This window comes from Hetaerina americana, unplaced genomic scaffold (genome assembly GCF_022747635.1).
Source record: "Hetaerina americana unplaced genomic scaffold, ioHetAmer1.1.p SCAF_3, whole genome shotgun sequence".
Taxonomy (NCBI): Eukaryota; Metazoa; Arthropoda; class Insecta; order Odonata; family Calopterygidae; genus Hetaerina; species Hetaerina americana.
Genome location: NW_027286874.1, coordinates 106,824,729 through 106,846,653, shown reverse-complemented (window position 1 = coordinate 106,846,653; position 21,925 = coordinate 106,824,729). Strand labels below are relative to the sequence as shown.

At 41.0% G+C, this 21,925-nt stretch overlaps 1 protein-coding gene across 1 annotated transcript in view; it reads left to right on the top strand.

Moving 5' to 3' along the window:
- Kul (Kuzbanian-like) overlaps positions 1 to 21,925 on the top strand; it is a 288,032-nt gene that overhangs the window by 230,022 nt on the left and 36,085 nt on the right. The window lies entirely within an intron of this gene.

Below are 21,925 nucleotides of genomic sequence, written 5' to 3'. Positions count from 1 at the left end.
CTCTGAAATTTTGGGGCTTTTAAAGGAACTAGATGTTATGACGAAATACCGTACATACAATGTCACATGCATTCGTAGTCGTGCGCGAGGCGCCACTGTCCACGAGGTTAAAAGCCAACTTTAAACACGTATGGTGTTTTCCCTTTGACAAATTCCAAAGAAACTGCGGGAGATGCCGCAACAGTAACTTTTAACGGAGTCATCCGCTAATGTGCATTTTAATGCAACAATTTCAGAGCGTAAAAATCATTCGCCTTGACTGGGAATGATTTTTACGCTCTGAAATTGTTGCATTAAAATGCACATTAGCGGATGACTCCGTTAAAAGTTACTGTTGCGGCATCTCCCGCAGTTTCTTTGGAATTTGTCAAAGGGAAAACACCATACGTGTTTAAAGTTGGCTTTTAACCTCGTGGACAGTGGCGCCTCGCGCACGACTACGAAAGCATGTGACATTGTATGTACGGTATTTCGTCATAACATCTAGTTCCTTTAAAAGCCCCAAAATTTCAGAGTTTAAGAGGACGCCTCGGTAGCTTAAGTGGCTAAAGCACTCGACCGGATATTGAGGGATCTGGGTTCGAGTCCCAGTCAAGGCGAATGATTTTTACGCTCTGAAATTGTTGCATTAAAATGCACATTAGCGGATGACTCCGTTAAAAGTTACTGTTGCGGCATCTCCCGCAGTTTCTTTGGAATTTGTCAAAGGGAAAACACCATACGTGTTTAAAGTTGGCTTTTAACCTCGTGGACAGTGGCGCCTCGCGCACGACTACGAATGCATGTGACATTGTATGTACGGTATTTCGTCATAACATCTAGTTCCTTTAAAAGCCCCAAAATTTCAGAGTTTAAGAGGACGCCTCGGTAGCTTAAGTGGCTAAAGCACTCGACCGGATATTGAGGGATCTGGGTTCGAGTCCCAGTCAAGGCGAATGATTTTTACGCTCTGAAATTGTTGCATTAAAATGCACATTAGCGGATGACTCCGTTAAAAGTTACTGTTGCGGCATCTCCCGCAGTTTCTTTGGAATTTGTCAAAGGGAAAACACCATACGTGTTTAAAGTTGGCTTTTAACCTCGTGGACAGTGGCGCCTCGCGCACGACTACGAATGCATGTGACATTGTATGTACGGTATTTCGTCATAACATCTAGTTCCTTTAAAAGCCCCAAAATTTCAGAGTTTAAGAGGACGCCTCGGTAGCTTAAGTGGCTAAAGCACTCGACCGGATATTGAGGGATCTGGGTTCGAGTCCCAGTCAAGGCGAATGATTTTTACGCTCTGAAATTGTTGCATTAAAATGCACATTAGCGGATGACTCCGTTAAAAGTTACTGTTGCGGCATCTCCCGCAGTTTCTTTGGAATTTGTCAAAGGGAAAACACCATACGTGTTTAAAGTTGGCTTTTAACCTCGTGGACAGTGGCGCCTCGCGCACGACTACGAATGCATGTGACATTGTATGTACGGTATTTCGTCATAACATCTAGTTCCTTTAAAAGCCCCAAAATTTCAGAGTTTAAGAGGACGCCTCGGTAGCTTAAGTGGCTAAAGCACTCGACCGGATATTGAGGGATCTGGGTTCGAGTCCCAGTCAAGGCGAATGATTTTTACGCTCTGAAATTGTTGCATTAAAATGCACATTAGCGGATGACTCCGTTAAAAGTTACTGTTGCGGCATCTCCCGCAGTTTCTTTGGAATTTGTCAAAGGGAAAACACCATACGTGTTTAAAGTTGGCTTTTAACCTCGTGGACAGTGGCGCCTCGCGCACGACTACGAATGCATGTGACATTGTATGTACGGTATTTCGTCATAACATCTAGTTCCTTTAAAAGCCCCAAAATTTCAGAGTTTAAGAGGACGCCTCGGTAGCTTAAGTGGCTAAAGCACTCGACCGGATATTGAGGGATCTGGGTTCGAGTCCCAGTCAAGGCGAATGATTTTTACGCTCTGAAATTGTTGCATTAAAATGCACATTAGCGGATGACTCCGTTAAAAGTTACTGTTGCGGCATCTCCCGCAGTTTCTTTGGAATTTGTCAAAGGGAAAACACCATACGTGTTTAAAGTTGGCTTTTAACCTCGTGGACAGTGGCGCCTCGCGCACGACTACGAATGCATGTGACATTGTATGTACGGTATTTCGTCATAACATCTAGTTCCTTTAAAAGCCCCAAAATTTCAGAGTTTAAGAGGACGCCTCGGTAGCTTAAGTGGCTAAAGCACTCGACCGGATATTGAGGGATCTGGGTTCGAGTCCCAGTCAAGGCGAATGATTTTTACGCTCTGAAATTGTTGCATTAAAATGCACATTAGCGGATGACTCCGTTAAAAGTTACTGTTGCGGCATCTCCCGCAGTTTCTTTGGAATTTGTCAAAGGGAAAACACCATACGTGTTTAAAGTTGGCTTTTAACCTCGTGGACAGTGGCGCCTCGCGCACGACTACGAATGCATGTGACATTGTATGTACGGTATTTCGTCATAACATCTAGTTCCTTTAAAAGCCCCAAAATTTCAGAGTTTAAGAGGACGCCTCGGTAGCTTAAGTGGCTAAAGCACTCGACCGGATATTGAGGGATCTGGGTTCGAGTCCCAGTCAAGGCGAATGATTTTTACGCTCTGAAATTGTTGCATTAAAATGCACATTAGCGGATGACTCCGTTAAAAGTTACTGTTGCGGCATCTCCCGCAGTTTCTTTGGAATTTGTCAAAGGGAAAACACCATACGTGTTTAAAGTTGGCTTTTAACCTCGTGGACAGTGGCGCCTCGCGCACGACTACGAATGCATGTGACATTGTATGTACGGTATTTCGTCATAACATCTAGTTCCTTTAAAAGCCCCAAAATTTCAGAGTTTAAGAGGACGCCTCGGTAGCTTAAGTGGCTAAAGCACTCGACCGGATATTGAGGGATCTGGGTTCGAGTCCCAGTCAAGGCGAATGATTTTTACGCTCTGAAATTGTTGCATTAAAATGCACATTAGCGGATGACTCCGTTAAAAGTTACCATTGCGGCATCTCCCGCAGTTTCTTTGGAATTTGTCAAAGGGAAAACACCATACGTGTTTAAAGTTGGCTTTAACCTCGTGGACAGTGGCGCCTCGCGCACGACTACGAATGCATGTGACATTGTATGTACGGTATTTCGTCATAACATCTAGTTCCTTTAAAAGCCCCAAAATTTCAGAGTTTAAGAGGACGCCTCGGTAGCTTAAGTGGCTAAAGCACTCGACCGGATATTGAGGGATCTGGGTTCGAGTCCCAGTCAAGGCGAATGATTTTTACGCTCTGAAATTGTTGCATTAACAGTCTTTATTTCTAAGTTCCTTTATGAGTGCGCGTTCTAACGGGTCGTTATGCGGTCTAGTGTTAAGTTTGGTGCTGTTGCGTTCCAACTGTAATTGGCAGGCATGTCTTACGAATTGTTTCTCAGTATCTTTAAGGTGTTTAATGTGCGATTCTATGTCCACAACTAAATCTTCGGTGGGGGGATATTTGTATGGGAGGCAATGTTTTAGGCCTTTGTTCAAAATGTTGTTTTCTTCATCAGTGAAATGTTTGGAGGAAAGGTTTGAGATGAAATTTCTTACGGGATTAGGTTTACTTTCAGGAATAGGAATATTTTTGTGAATAGCTTGGAATTTACGGTCTAAAGTTTTAAGTTTTTTATGCAATCTGTGTTGGTTTACTGTGTCCATGTTTAGAAGTCTTTCGTTAAATGTCTGTAGTTGTATGAAATTTAAGTGTTTCGTGATCTTCAGGTGTAGATTGTAAGTCTGAGTTTCGGTGTGTGCAAGTTTAGCGTATTTTTGTTTGATTTCTGTGTTTAACCAATGTTTTTTCGCTAAGAGGATAGCTTTCGAGGCGTTAAGGTTGTTTCTAGGAGCAGTGATTTTCATGAATTTAGGAAATACGTTGTGTTTCTTGCAACGTTTTAGGAATTAGGAACGGTCGCCAAACACATTTTTGAAACGGAACACTCCATCACTCCCAACTACTTAACATTATTAAAACCGATACAACACTATAAACTCGATGCCTGTGAGAGCTTACACATACACTTAAACAAGAGTAAACTTATGAACAATGAACCAGGCATCATCAACAGTTCACTTTTCAACTTTGTTAGTCATTTCAGAAACAGACAGCCCCCTCCTAATAGCCACCACTCTTCCCCCACTCCTTCCCACGTGACCTCAACAAACTCCCCCCCACCTACGGACCATCACTTAACCCCTCCCCCCTTGCCCCTCCAGGTATATATACCTCACCCCCCGACCTGAACACCCACTTGACTTTGGACAGTGCCTGGTGCACACAATCCTCTTCTTAGTTCAAGTGCCCCATTTGATTTTCTCCCTGTTGATGGTCACCTGGTGACCGAAATACCGGTATAGGAGTTCTTCCTAATTATTTTTATTGGCCTTAGGATCTTCTTCCTTGAGATTATTACTTTAACAGCCAATAGCTCCACATCTTCCAAACACAAACATGCATGCAAACCCATACCCACAGTGGCATATACAGTCTTACAAAAATCCTTTCATATTATACTCATGCAAATACATATGCTATCATCTAACAAATAATTGCACCTTAGGAAGCAGTAAGAAATTTATTTAATAAAATGCAAGCTAGAATTTGAAAAGCAATGAGGCGAAATTTCACGTAAATCACGAGGCTTCGTTTATATTCCGGATCATCTGTCTATCCTTGTATTTTTGTTTATGTATATGTATTTTGCGCTGGGGTGTCCTTTTAACCGGGGCGACGAAGAGAAAGGGAAGGAATTTACCACCCCCTCTTGACGCCTCTCCTCTCAGGCACGGCGGCGGGGGGGGGGGGGCTCAGGAGGTCGAGTGCGGTGGAGGGGTGGAGAGTTTACGGATCCCCGTGGTCCGCTTGGGTACGTAGCTCCCCGCAACCAGGGCGAGGCGAAGGCTTGGCTCTTTATGTCGGCGCCGTGCTTTTCCACCGAAATCTGTTCTCCCTTCTGGCATGGCCTTCCATCCCCCTCCGAGCATAAAAGGGGTTGGTCTGCCTCCTCCCTTCCTTTTGAGTGCTAATGCGGACCTATAAAATATGCGTCGGCATTTCTCGGCCCTCAAATACACACACACACATACACACAAACGCACCAGTGGAGGGAGCTGCCCTAAATTTCGCACACGGCTCGGCCCTTGGCAGGAGGCGGTAGGGCTGCCCCGCTTCCTGGGGTGGCGGCGTAAGGGGCGTGGCGGGTGAGCGTCTCAGGGGCGTGCGGGGGAGGAGGAGGAGTGATGATTCAATTTTAGACGACCGACATGAATAATCAAAGAGGGGAATTATTCCAAAAAGTCCTCGCGGCGCGGAAAACGATGCTCCCACGCTACAAGAAGAGGAGCCGACCTTCCCCCTCTTCAATCCCTCTCCTCCCACCCCCCCCCCGCCCTCCCCCTCGAGGCAATTAAGATGTGAGCGGAACGATATCATTGGATTAAGGACGAAAAATATGTGGGTTGAAACTTGGTTACGATTGGCCTGCGTGAGGGAACCGTTCGCGTGACTTTTCTTTTTCCCCCATCCCATCCCTCCCTCTTCTCTTAACCCGGGAAAGGGTTAGCGACGGAATTTTATAGTTTTCGTCGTTTCCGAGGCAACTTATGGTTTTACGTAGGTGAAATAAAAAAAATTGTTGATTTGCGAATCTAAATTCGGTAAAAGTCGACTTTTCTTTCATTCCGTAGTTCTCATAGGCTTTCAAATTGAACGATTATTATTATTATTACTATATAAACCTCGTTGCAATGGGGTAATTGTCCTGGTGGCAACGTCTGTCAAGTCAGGCCAACGGCCATTCCTACAATTCACAATAAGAACAGATATGAGACAAAATGCTCTTGTATACAATGACACTTAAAGATCACCAACCGCACCTTTACTAGCACACAAGGGCTAGTTGGTTCACACCATACTTGCTACAACGCTCCGTCCATCGCCGCACTCCGTCCATAATCACGCACTCTTCAATTCCATATGCCTTTCAAAATCACGCACCGTTATCACACATCATTCACTTTTGCAATACAACTTCTCACGCTATCCGCATCATATACCGAACAATATTTTCAATAATTGCATCAGTACAATAATCACTGATCAATGACGTTTATCACCCAGTGGCTGTTTTACATTTATTCTTAAAACTCCCATAAATTGGATGGAAAGGGCTCAAACAAAACTCCAGGCAGCTGGATCCATTCAACAATAGTTCTGTTTAAAAAAGAGTATTTTTTCTTATTTGTTTTTTACGTTTATTTTTATTTTAAAACTGTTGTCCTTTTTTCTGTCAAAGTTTGTTTTTTCTATCTCTTTCCATAAATCTTCTCTACGCTTCGTCTACGTTTTAAACAATTCTAGTATGCGTGGCGCCTAACCTGCTCCTTTTTCTCTATTAGCGCCCGATAGAATGCACCACATGCCTCTTTTACTCGTTGGAACTTTCCCCGTACGAAGATAGGTTGAAATGGGTCGTTGGTGCTGTTACATGTCTTTTTAAGTAAGATTCGCACCATTTTCTCTCCTTCGTGATGGTTTATTCCTCGCTGAATCTCGTACAGCCGTGAGATCAATCCGTTACCTCGTGAAAGCACATTACAGCAAAAGTTTGCCAGCGAATAAACGAGAATGTCAAACTGTTTTCTGTTGTTTAAAAATCCATAACAACCCCTCATTATCCATTCTGATTGGCTGATACATTCCTATATACATATATATATATATATATATATATATATATATATATATATATATATATATATATATATATATATATATATATATATACATCGCAAGGCGCAAGATCGGGGGAATAAGGAGGGTTTTGTTTGTTCTCGTCTGTGAGACGGCGCGACGGTACCCGTCGTGCACAGATTTTACGGTATCCCAATTGTTCTATAATGAAGCCGACACGTTCCATAGATATTCCAATATGGTTTGCGATACGCTTTTGAGTAATTCGCCAATCATTTTGAATTAAATCTTCGACGAGTTCGCGATGTTTATCGTCTGTGGCCGTGATCGGACGTCCACTTCGTGTTTCATCAACAATTATGGCTTTTCCAAGCTTGTAACCACGAAATTTTACTACCCATCAATTTACAATAGACCTATTAACAGCATCGTCACCATAGACAGCCTTTAAACGACGATGAATGTCAATAGGAGGCACTTTTTCAGCTGTTAAAAATCCGATAACAGCACGCTGTTTACTTACTAGAACACGTCTACATGCTAGAACACGTCTAGATACTTCCGCTTCTCAAAATACACTGGATGAATGTAACGACCTCGAACCTGCGCATGCGTGTTGAGAGGAAATGTTGCTTCCATATACCCCCAGGAGTGGTTCTAAAGGTCATTTTGTTTGCGGTCTACAAGCATGTGTGTATTATTTTTCAGCCTACCCTCGTATTTCAATCATTTTGTAGGGTTCGTACTTACGCCAGTTCCACCCTTGAGCTGCCGAACTTACCTTGGGGTCGATTACTGTAATTTTTTTCATTGGTAGAAAATGATTAATTACAGTTAACACTGCGCATTTCTGTACAGCGGTTGTCACTTGGAAAAAATCGGATCGGATCGGATTTTATCCCTGAGGATTAGGCACTAGAATTTCCAATCGATAATGCCAAAACATCCAGTTCTCTAATACACCGCATTCGGGAGCAACGGTAGAGGAGTATAAGAAGTGGCCAAGTCCGCTGTAACGCTGTGCACGAATGTCGAGGGTGACTTCTTGCCTAGTCGTTTGGATTGAAGAGCCCAAATTGATTGTCAAAGGAAGGCAGTACTCCAGTCGTGGAACCAGGGAAGAAATAAAAACTACGCAAAAACGCAGTGAAATATTTAACAGGACACACTGACCCAGCCCTCCAGCTCTTGGGCGCGTTGTTTTTAAAGAATGGAAGTATTTACACGATGCTTCTTTCAGTTACTAACGCCAGTATGTACATATTGGATGCAAAGTCTCGAATGAGGCCTCTGGCATGATCCAGCTCTCCTTTGGACGTTCGGATTTTATGCAAACGCTTTGTTTTGGCTTCGCTTGCGACAATGTTTACACTTCAATTCAATTAGGCATTTCAGTCGTCGTCATTAAAGATTTTCCATCAATACATATGTATGTGTGTGCACACACACACACACACACATATATATATATATATATATATATATATATATATATATATATATACACACCTGAAGGTCGGTTTAGTTGGTGATGATAGAGTTCACCCAGTACTGAGCCCGACGGCGTGTGAAATGCACACATCAGGGTAGGGCGGGCCAGTTCCTTTCCCTGTTATGGTTTACCGGATCTTTCGACTTGCCGGGCCGATGCTCTAACCACTTGAGCAATCGAGGAAACGTCAAGGCGAACGATCCGGTGTTCCAGTCTCGGTGAAGGAAATATGTTTGCGCTACTGATCTGCTCGATTCCACCTTTTATAAGCGACTCTATCCATTTTCCTTACATCTATTTCCATGTAAATGAATTATTATGTATTATGTATATATTATATTTGTACATATATATATATATATATATATATATATATATATATATATATATATATATATATATATATATATTAATGATTTTATAGTATTATTATTTGCATTACTTATTTCTCCAAATATTTTTCATCTCCTTTCTACCTAACCAAATCCTCTTTCCCTATCCCCTCCAGCCTTTCTCTCGCCTAACTCTCCATCAATCATCTACTTTCTTCCTCTGAGGAAGAAAGCGGCGCCACCAAGCATTTTTAATGCTCTCGTGAATTTCTCCCTTTTTCAAATGGTCCATGTTTTTAGTTTTACTGTGTGAGTAACGCACATTTATGTGTGTGTGTGTGTTGTGTGTGTAGATGCACACACACACACAGCGCATGCGTGTGTGTAATGTTTTCTTAGCTCTTTCGGTTGAGGAAGGCGGCTGACCTCCACTATTTTCAAATCTCGTGTTCCTTTTGTGTTCTATGTCTGATTATTGAAACACCTTTGGCTTCCATTTTGTCTATTTGATTTCTCATTACGAGTCATATTATTTCGTTTACACGTGCGTGGATGGGAAATGCTCAAATCCACAAAAGGTACGAAGAATAAACATTTACCTAGGGAGGGGGGGCCCCCGTTTCAAATATAGTGCCACAGACATCCCGAGGGACCTCGTCGATGTATGTAGGGAACTGCCGATGGGGAGGTCAGCCATTAGAGCGCGACCTTGTCCTAAGCCGTGACCCGTCGCTCTCTCCCCCCGACCCTCCTTCCCCCGGTTGGTCTTCCCGACATAATGCGATCCCTCCTGGCTGGCCGGCGGCTGCATGGGGGGCTTCCCGATCGCTACACGGAGATGTCGCCGCGGACTTCACGAGTCACGCTAGAGGTGTGTGGGAGTCGTGTAATCTTGTATGTGGTTTTTTTTTCTGAGTCGACCCCGAAATGGAGTTAACGGGTAGCTTCAAGACTCCTCGAGCATCTGAAAAAAAAACCAATAAAAATTTGAAAAATCGATAAGAAGTTTTTCCTGCGACCTATTTGTAGCTTGAGGAAAACAGATATGCCGACTGGAATGCCGTGTCGTCCGGAAGCGTACTATGAAATCCCGGAGGGCAAACCATTAATTTATCTGTGTGTACCGTAACTACTGTGTTTTCCCATCGATAACGCGCGCGTTATGTAATCAAAATTGAGAAAATCCAAACATAGAAGTATTTTTACACACACACACATGCACACACACACACACACACATATACACACACACACACATATATATATATTCACACATATGTACATACAGATGCGCGGCATCTATACACGTTCAAGATAACTATGAAGCCCTGGGCGCGCCGTATCTATGCAAATTCATGAGAGAGTACACAGTTCTGGTTGCGCGTTATACATTAGCTGTGTGCGTTATCGATGGGAAAACACGGTAATTTCCTTGTTATGTAAAAACAATAATTTTTTTTAAAAATTCCAATTGCCAGAGTTGTCCTTTCGGAAAACAACTCAGATTTTTTAATTTCCTGAACTGGTTTATCAAAAAAACTTATGAGTACATTTTTTAGGAGGCCACCAATTCTTAGACGGAGGATCCGGATTGCTTTTGGCGTGGGGGGGGGGGGAAAGGGAAATGGCAGACAACTCCACTATGCGCGAAGTTTATCAGACGCAATGGAGAAGTCGCTGTGAGATTCACATAGTGGTGTGGGGTAACTAGAAAATGTGACTGAATAACCGGTCACAACAATTATTTAGGTATTCCGTACTCACTTGAAGAATTGAAGTATCACTTGTGATTTATTCGGAAATTCGTTGAAAAGAAATAGTTACATTAAATTAATCGTGATTTGTTTCACTTCAATGTCGCATAACACATCCAAAAGTACCTTCTGCACAATTATTTCCCATTTTTAATGGTCGTGCATTACGTAGATAGTTATCGTAAGTTTCCGAATTAACTTTTTCCCGAAACGAACCGAAACCTGTAACAATAATTGAATAAACCTTTTATTTTTGAACCTGTGCGTATGACTTAATTCGTTAAATATAAAAATTCCCTGCAGTCCGTATTTCAACGCGGACTACAGGGAACATATGTGTGTGTGACGAAATATATATGTATATATATGTATGTGTATACATATATTGTTCGTATATATATACACATGTTTATGTATACATATATATATATATAATAATGGGCTGACACAATATAACACAAATAGCATAGAATAGCAACATTTAAAAGGACACCCACACGGTAAATTGTTCGAGCTTTCGGCCCTCTCAGAGGCCTTCTTCAAGTGAGACTGCTCAGTCAGTCTCAGTCTCGGAGACAGTCTCACTTGAAGAAGGCCTCTGAGAGGGCCGAAAGCTCGAACAATTTACCGTGTGAGTGTCCTTTTAAATGTTTATATTCTATTCTATTTGTGTTATATTGTGTCAGCCCATTATATATATATATATATGTATACATAAACATGTGTATATATATACGAACAATATATGTATACACATACATATATATACATATATATTGTGCCGCTCGTGTGAGTTTTTCCGTACAATGGTTATATATATATATATATATATATATATATATATATATATATATATATATATACACACACACGTGTGTGTGTATACATACACATACGCATGTACACACCGCATGTGTTATGTGATTTGCAATACGGCAGATTTATATCTTATAAAAATCAAGAACAACAACATTTTCCGCCGCAAAAAGCTATCAGGGTGCCCATCAGCACTTGGCCCTCGACACCTGACGCATGTTCCACACAATAATTGTAGTGGTCCGGTCCGTCGTCTGTTGTTAGGGGGCGTCGTCCATGTGTCCGACGGGCGTTTACATCGACCGGCGGGGGTGATTCGGATGCGATGGAGGCACCCCGGGTGCAGCCCTCTCACCCGCACCCCTCCCCTTCCCTTTATTTCTCTTCGTTTACTGTGGCACTCGAATATTTTATAATCGGAGTGGAGGACCAACAGGTCGGTTGGGCTGTGCGATATTAATTCCCCAATGTCTCCAGGCAATAAAAAATGAAGTGGCGAGATGGGAATGATATACCCACTTCGCGAAATGTGCTTAGATGTGTCGATAATATTTTGTCTATCGAGGAAAGTCGAAATTTTGTAAATTATATCTGTCAATCCACTACGTATATCGTCCTTATCTTCAATGGCGACTGTATGTCGATTATCGATAATGACAGGCATTTTGTCTTCCATTGGTGCATCCAGAATTTCAACCGTGTATTTCTAATTAGTTCATCAGGGGTATATCGACCAAGTCGTCACATTAGCGATAATTGTTGACCCTCGATATATCGGCACGTTTAAATTAACCAAGTCGACGTCGTTTGTATGGAAAATATATCGTAATGATGCCCGTATATCGCGCGTATCGCAAAGCCCCATCCATAAGGGACGACTTTCGTTACGTAGTTATGAGTCCATCATTTCAAATGACATTCCTAGTATTCCGTGCGGGATACTGAACTTTATTTCCTGTCGAATCACGAGAGACAATATCATTTTCCATGATTTAAGCCCGGGAAATGTGGCTGGCTTTAGGCCAGTGATGTCTTTCTTCTTTTGCCTAAAAATCCGCGTTGGTTCTCATTCTTCGTTTATACGACTGCGTTAATTCCCGCATTCTCTTTTCCGCGTCGGTGTGAGTCAATCCAAAAATTAATATGACCATAATTACACCACCAAGCACTTCGTTCGTTAATTTCTTTTCTAAAGAAAAAAAAAGAGGAAAAATCTGCAGGTTGCTTGGAAACGGGAAAATGTAGTGGAGCAATCCGGGAGATTGATGACCTGTCCGTGATGCCCCCGGTGCTTATTGGGCGGATGGCTCCGGATGCGGAATTCCCGTTCGCAATTATCATCCGGGGGAGGGAAGGGGGTGGGAAGGGGGCTAAATTGGGAAGATGCGTGGTGCACGCGGGCGGGTGGGGGAAGGAGAGAGAGAGAGGGAAAGGGAGAAAATAACACCTCCACGCACAGCTCGTGTTAATTAGCGCACTCGTGGGCCGGGACATTTATACCGACCAGTTAACGTCGGCCTTGTTCCCGCGTTATTGGAATCGCGGAGTCGGGAGGGAGGATGGCATGTTTGGGGTGGCTGGACCACTCTGCGCCGCCGCCGTGTGTAAAGTGAAAATCCCCCTAAAACATCCATCCCTCTCTCTCCCTCGAACGACATTCCCAAAGCAGCGCATTTTCGCATTCATCCCCCGTACGCCCCCTGGAGGGGGTTGCCGAAAGCGAGGGGGGGGGAGGGCAGCGGAGAACAAGGGGCGGGAGGTGTGCGTGCGTGTGTGCACACACCCCACGGCGTGCCCCCCCCCCCTCAACCGAGCGCCTTCCCTCTCTCCTTTGGAGGTGGCGGCGGCGGGAAGTGACGGGTGGAGAACAATGCGAAGCCGGTAACTATTGCCCCTTGGATACGGAGGACATTCTCTCTTAATGAATTACCCTTTAATATTTAAATACATGTATAAATATATATTTATATACATACATACATACATATATTAACATATACACAAACATGTATACATATATATATATATATATATATATATATATATATATATATATATATATATATATATATATATATATATATACTCATATATACAGAAACAGATATAAGGAAACGGGATAGGAACACATATAAAGGACGAACACAATAGAGGTGGGGAAGGCGGAATCGAACGGATCACAAGAGTATAGAGTATGTATAGAGTATGTATAGAGTATGTATAGTACAATACACAGTAACACACAATATAGAAACACAAAAATAGAAGAACACACACGTATTTTCTTGATATTTTGACGGGAACAATCCGTATTCATCTGAAGATATAGAAGTAATGACTGACATGTCATTTTGAGTCATTACTTCTATATCTTCAGATGAAGACGGATTGTTTCCGTCGAAATATCAAGAAAATACGTGTGAGTGTTCTTCTTTTTTTGTGTTTCTATATTGTGTGTTACTGTGTATTGTACTATTCGGCACTTCCGTGTTACGTATATATATATATATATATATATATATATATATATATATTAATACTACCTTGATCATAAAGTTCCCGGAATAACCACCGTGTGGCGCTCCCATCGTTCCGATTTGAGTTCTGTTTTTTTTGTTAAATTGGTACATCTGTTGTTGATATTCCCTTTAAATCTTAGTGTCATAACTTGACATTTGCAAAAGTTACGGTCGGTTTTCGGTATGTCCATCAGTGCTTCCTGCGATTTTTCCATTACTTCCTCTCGGCTGCTAAAACGCGTTCCCCGTAATGGTTTTTTAACTCGATTGAACAGAAAGAAGTCACAGGGAGCCAGATCAGGTGAATTCGGTGGCTGTTGGATGGTATTTGTTGCATTTTTCGTCAAAAAATTACGAATAATGATAGCACTGTGCGACGGTGCGTTATCATGGTGCAAAATCCACGAGTTTTCTGCCCACATTTCTGGTCTCTTTCGGCGAATTGCTTCACGCAAACGTCTCATAACGCCCAAATAATACTCTTTGTTTACTGTCTGGCCTTCTGGCAAAAATTCATGATGCACTACACCGTTGTAATCCATGAAAACCGTCAGCATTGCCTTCTTTTTTGACTGAAAACGACGTGGTTTTTTTGGTCTCGGCTCATTTGGTGAACGCCATTCACTTGCCTGATGTCTGGATTGCGTGTCGTACTCATAAACCCACGTCTCGTCTCCAGTAATGATCCTTTTGATGAATGTGGGATCGGATTCAGCCTCGCAAATCATGTCTTTTGCGACGTCAACACGGTCTCTTTTTTGCATGAAATTGAGGTCTTTTGGCACTTTAACTTTGCTGCTACACGACGGAAACCCAAATCATTAACCACAATGTCTTGGGCGGATCCATAGGCAATGTTCAAGTCCTCCGCTATTTCTCTGATGGTTAATTTGCGGTTATTGACCAACATTTCTTTTACTTTATCAATTTTTTCACTGACTTTCGATGTCGATGGTCTGCCACTGCGTTCATCATCTTCGATTGACTCACGACCACTTCTGAACCGCTCGTGCCACTGGTAAACGACCGTTTTTTTTAGAGAATCGTTGCCGAAACACTTTTCCAACATTTCCAACGTCCGTGCGCCACTAAATCCGTTTTTTACGCAAAATTTAATACAAGTTCGTTGTTGCAAATTTAAATCCATTTCTGCAATTGTAAAAAATCGCCAACACACACAGAGATAGATGTACTCTTGGCTACGTAACTTTTGCAAATGTCAAGTTATGACACTAAGATTTAAAGGGAATACCAACAACAGATGTACCAATTTAACAAAAAAAACAGCACTCAAATCGGAACGATGGGAGCGCCTCAAGGAAAAATATTTGCTTGACCGGGACTTAAACCACGGTTAATAGCGACATGCCGGGCCGAGGCTCTAACCACTCGAGCTATCGAGGAAATATTTTTGCGCTTGTGATCTGCTCGATTCCGCCTTCTCCACCTCTCCTGTGTTCGTCCTTTATATGCGTTCCTATCCCTTTTCCTTTTATCTATTTCCATGGGAATGAGTATTTGTTCGCCGTTTGGCGGGACTTCGTGTTTAAAATATGTGTGTGTGTGTGTGTGTGTGTATATATATATATATATATATATATATATATTATATATATATATATATATATATATATATATATATATATATATATATACACACACACACACACACACATATGAATACATACATATTATGCGCAGTTATATGAGCGTATGCGGTATATGCCTAGTCCCTGTCGGCGAGCATTGTGTTAGCTGCTCTTGAAACTGAACCATGCTTCTGTACGCATTCAGTGGTCTCTGCTCAACTGTTTTCATTCGAAACTTAGCGGTGTAAATTAAATTATTCCACAATCCTGTTGTCTATCTCCTATTGAATTACGGTAATTGTGCGAATTCACGGCAGCCGCTGGTCCTTAATTAGTGACAAGGACCTGTCACTTCCCCCCCCCCTCCCCGCGGCCACCGCCCTCAATGGCCGATCATGTTCTGATTCATATAGAGTGGCCGTTGTTTTCCTACGCCAATTAATTAAGCCGCGACCCTGAAAATTACATAACACTCGACAAAGTGAATTTGCGACACAAGTGTTGTTTAGCTGCTTGCTAATTTCGTGACGCAGTCACAGAAAAAATGTGTACTCGGTTCATGTCAACTCCATTTGCGTTTCAAGAATACGGTGTTCTTTTTACGTTAATCCTAGTGAAGACAGGGATGAACTCGCCCTGGCCTTGTAGCGAAAGAATCCCTTCAAGTCCTGTAAAGCTATTTGGAGCAAGACTCCTCCGGAAAAGTTAAAGCGAGGAAAGCGGTGAGTGGCTTAAAACTTTCTATTTCAGTAGAAGAAGGGATAAATTTGTTAAACTCAAGTTAAGGGAAACCCCTTGAATTCAAATCGTCGGCTTAAGGCCCATTCATGGTCACTTTTACATACTGGAAATGGCGATCGATGCTCCATCTATCCATATATATTCAAGGGTATTTGAAGATGTATGTTTCATATATCTTCAAATACGCTTGAGGAATGAATTCATTAATTTTACAGTGATTTTTATCGACCGTTCTTTTGAGGCAAATAAATATGAAAAAAATTATTTGGAGTTTTCGATAACGACAGTGTTATCTATTGGATATAATCTTTCGAGTACTCTTTTTTTGCGCCTTTAAGATATCCCCTTGGTAATGAAAAGTACGCAGCACCCTTTACGGAGGACGGAAAAAAACTTTTAATTCCAAGGTTGAACGAAAATGAAACACACGGAGTAAAATTTCTCTTAGAATCGGAAATTAGACGCTCCTTCTATTCCTAGTGTGCTCCAGAGTATACATGAAGTAAGTTCTTGCATTCCTAGGTCGAATTCTTATAAAATTATTTTCAATTAGTTTAAGCAATGTTTTTATTATTCTTGTCGCGCAAGTGTAGTATGCAATGAAAATTTCTTGCGAAAAACTTTACCCATGTGAGTGAATAATAACTTTCCGCTTTGGGCACGAATTAATTTTAAGTTAACACAAGACGACGAATGCGAAACGAAAATATTTCATTATGATAATGGGAAAAAATTTGGTAATTTCACAGAATTATTTTTCACGCGCCAAATTCATCCGAATACGAGTCGACATCTCTGACGATGCTCTTGACGATGTCACCTATTTGATTAAACTGAACGCGTGAAATAAAAATCTGTGAAATCTACGAATTGTTTTCCTCGTAAATTATCCAGAGTTTTCACAAAGTGTGGCTTGAATTTTATTATTCCTCGAGAATCTTCCAGAAAATGTGTATTCTAAGATAAAAATAATATTCATAAGATCTCTTAAAACTCCATTTCAGAAATTCCAACTGAATTCGCTCTATTATTCTTAAGAAGAGAAAGCTTAGTTGCGAATGGAAACTTCTTGACTTTGATTAACCTCAGAGGTATTTTTTTTCGGGTTTACAGTAGAGTTCATTACAATTTCCATGAAGTCTTGCATAAGCGAACTCCTATTTGGAAGACTTCTCATAAAATTAACAAATCAACTCGCACCGACCCATTGTTTTTGTTAGTCAGTCTTGTGAATTAAAAGATCTCTCTTGATTTATTATTTTAATTAAAAGTAACAATGAAGGATCCTCTGATTATAAACGGAAAGAATACAAGAGACATTATCGTGCGAGCTTAAATAAATAGACTTATCCACTCAAGTGAACTTATGTATATGATATCCTGGCCCCCAAGGCCGAGAACTCGTCACAATTTGGGGGAATGCTGGAGTCCTAAAAGGTCGTGGAAAACCTAAAAATTATTTTCTCGAGAGGCGGAGTTATATATATATATATATATATATATATATATATATATATATATGTATGTATATATATACACTCAGTAGTCAATTTGGCGTCTATATTTTATAGCAATATTGTAATTATAACTTCTGATTTCAGTAATTATTTTTGTCGAGCAGTCATGAAACGGCTACAACCAACTAATTATCCTATTAAAAACGGGCAGACCTGTTGAAACTTAGTGAGGTTATATCAAGTATTTAAATAATTTTGAAGTGTCCACGTGACAAAACGGATTATTAAAGCTGTTGAGCCTGCGTCTTATTGGAAAGTGAATTTTGTAATATGCAAATGTATTTTCAGAGCAAGAAAATTATTCTCCACTTTGAAACAGAACACAATGGAAAAAATATTATTGCCCACTCGCTATGTATGATATTACAATGATTTTTATTTTCTTGAATTTACGAGAAAAAGGTTAATTCTGTCTAACTTCTCACGAATATTTGCCGCAAGGCCGTGGGATAATTTTCTTCCCGAGGAATAATGCATAATCATCACATATAAGTTAGTGCGTCACGTGATTAGACACGAGACATATTCGGTGACGTATTTCTCTTAAATAGCCTCCTTCTTCGATTATCTTCGTACTATGACACGAGGATGGAAATGTTGAAACGTCTGCAGAGGAATTCCAATTCAGGTTTCGCTTCGAGTGCAGCGGCGAATAACCAATCCACGCGAAGATCGGCTGCTGTAGGTTTAGGTCACTGAGCATTGGGTATATCGTCTGGGTGAACGAATCAACGCAATAAAAAAACCCTTGTCCAGGACGGACGGTCTCGTGCGAAACTTTTTTTTCTCTCTCTCTCTCGTCTACAATCCGGTCCCTTCTTTAGCAAACTCTGCATTGCTCTTCCCGATTCCGGGAGCGATCGGATCCGTTCGCCCGTGGATGAAGTGAGGGGCCTCGCGAGGATCGTTTGAGGGAAGCAAAAGACGATGCAGAGCCATAAGTCCGAAAACCTCCCACCCCGGCCCCCCGCGTCGACCTCGCTCCGCGGATATTGCTGAATTCCTGGACGTTTGGTGTCCGACGAAGGCTTTAAAGGACTCTCCAGCACACGGACGGGTTAGTGCGAGTGGAATGTTTGCGTTGGGGAATGCAGTGCTGACTTCTACCCATCCGACGGGCATCCGCCTCCGTTGATGCCTTCAGGCAGTCAGTGGAGCGGCGAGGAGGTAACTTAGGAGCGGCGACTCATCCCAAAGAGGGCGTCTCATTCACATTTGTGGAGACATTTGTTTCCCTCGGATATCTACTTGATGATCGTCGCTGTTGCATGGGTATCCTCCGGTCTGAGGAATCCTGATCATTCAACATGTCTGCCTCACGACATTGTTACTCCCAAATTATTCCCTGGGTGCGTGGCTTGAACCAATTTTCCCAATGGATGTCTTCGTATCCTTTTTCTTTAGAAGTATGATAAAATGTCGATATTCTCGTTCCATGGAGTAAAAAAGGTGGTACCCACGATGAATATTTGAAAAACGTTATATATATATATATATATATATATATATATATATATATATATATATATATATATATATATATATATATATATCGATTATACAGAATCACTCACACGAGCAGTATAATATTTGGACGGCACAATAGAACACAAATAAAATAGTGACATTTAAAAGGACTCTCACATGGTAAATTGTTTGAGCTTTCGGCCTTCTCCGCGGCCTTCTTCAAGTAAGACTCAGTCTTACTTGAAGAAGGCCGAAAGCTCAAACAATTTACCGTCTGAGTGTGCTTTTAAATGTCACTATTTTATTTGTGTTCTATTGTGCCGTCTCTCTCTCTCTCTCTCTCTATATATATATATATATATATATATATATATATATATATATATATATATATATATATATATATATATATATATCAGTTTGTGTGTGGTAGTCTAGGGATAGATCGTTGAACTCCTTACCGGAGGGTCCGGGGTCGACTCCCGGGCAATCCTCTCAGGGCACCATCAGCTCAACCAAGCTGTGTGATATATCGGGTACCAGATCTTCCTGGGAAACCATAACCGGCACAGGGAAAGGAACTGGCCCCCCTACCCTGATGAGTGAATTTCACACGCCGTATAGGGCTTAGTACTGGGTGAACTCTGCCATCACCTACCGAATCGACCGTATACTATATACCGTATATATATATTATATATATATATATATATATATATATATATATATATATATATACACATATATGTTATTTGGGTAGATCTATTCTGAGTAGAAAGTTACTCGGTACTAGTGGGTGTTTACGTTAAAAATGGGAGTGATAGCGTTAAGAAAATGATTGAGGTCATGAAATTAAATGCGGAATGTGCCTATGCACCGTTGATAGACATGTATCGAAGAAGTGTGTCTCGAGCGCTTGTGCTTGCATGTTGAGGGAATGGATTTAGAGGCGGATCATCGGACAAGTATAGTATTAAGTGGTTGGGGGGCCTTCTGGGTAAACCGGGAAATTCATGAATGGTGAGAATGTGATTCAACATACTTCCAAAGCGAGGATTACTAGAAGTCTCAGAACCAGAGGAGCACGCGTCAGAATATGTATGACTGTGGGAAAGAAGTGTTCAAGAACAGGGTGAAGAGAAAGTATTGGCGAAATAGATCATGTTTCTTTTCGGGACTTTTTTTTCGATTGTATCTGCCGCAAAAGGGAGCGGCGGGATGAATGCATAAAGAGACATTTCAGCTCTTTTCTCCAGCCTCCGTTAATCATCACACTTCCTTAAATACACGGGTACCTTTTATGAAAATGAAGTGAAGTTTTCAGGTCGAGTGAATGCTGCAGACATCGTTGGCGACTGTAGTTTTCGTCCCATGAACTGGTCTCGAAAAAAGTTCACGTAAACAATGCGTTACGATGGGGAGGATTTTCAATGACTCCGAGGTTTACCTTTCGCGGTAAATAATTGATGTGTCCATCTTAGGGTCGTGTGTTTTCGTAAGACACGAGGGGGACCCAGGTCGGGGTCCTAAGCGACATAAGAGCCTAATGGCTCGTTCAGACTAAAGCCCTTGCTGCCACAATTGAATTGCTAAATCTCTCGGTAACTAATATTTAAATGGATATCCACTGGAAACGGAAAATAATTACTATTCCACAGAAAAATATTGAATGGTACGACTTCAACTTCTAAGGTTTTAATTTTGCAGGTTTATAATTTAACAGCTTATAGTCATGATAAAATAGAGCGGCGAAACGCGTCGTGTCATTATACAAATTTTTCTCTGGAATATTATCATTGCGGTTCTGTTCAACGGATATATTGGCAACTTCCACGAATTGAATCCTGAAGCAGTGGTCGAGTTTAAAATGGATAATTTCCCACCGGAGAAATAATTACTGGGAAACCCCCTCCATTTGAAAATACAACGCAGCTCAATGGGATGGGTGCCGTCTGGTCATATTTCCCGCGCACTTCAAATAAATCCCCGAGATTACAATTTCCCGCGACGGCATCCATGCTGAGGGCTCGCGGATAAACGCGGAAATTGGTGAAATTGCCCGAATCCCGCTGGTGGCGAAAGTGATTAATGGTGACCGAATGGAACATCAGTTGAGTATTGAATTTTAAATGCTAAGTTTTGATGAAATTGGTTCCTCGTAATGTCGAATTTTGAACACCGTCTCGTCATTAGTTATGCCAGCCATTACATTTACATAACCATTACAAATATCATTCCCTACACTTTGTCTTAATACTGAAACAACACGGCGTCTTATTCCTTTCTTGGGTAATCATTGGCTACCTTATCGAGATGATTTCATCAACCTTAATATTTCGTGTCAACTTTTTTTTTTAATTTGCCATTAGATAATTCAAACTACCTACTCATAACCACCCCGCGCTTACTTATTTACAATCAAAGCATTTAAAAAAGGACTTTCCAAGCGTGCGGTTTTGAACAGGTAAAATTTGTTGCAAAATGTATTTAGGTGTTTCTTTCTGAATGTATATTCGTGGAAAAAGAAACAAATTATTATATTATTATATCCCACGAATAAGAATTGTTGTAATTTAAATTGAAATTTTCTCCAGATTTAAGCGTTGCGCCCTATATATAATATCTTCTCTATCTTCCGATGAAGACGGAGTGGAATTCCGTCGAAATTATCAAGAAATAACGTGTGAGTGATCTTTTTTTGTGTTTCTATATTGTTTGTTACTGTGTAATGTACTATTCGGCACTTCTGTGTTACGTCGACGAAATCATATATATATATATATATATATATACACATATAATTATATATATATACATATACATATAATTATATATATATACATATACATATATATATACATGTATATATACATATATATATATATATATATATATATATATATATATATATATATAAACCGCCACGAAGGTTTTGGTCCGTGTGACCACCCTCTCACTACC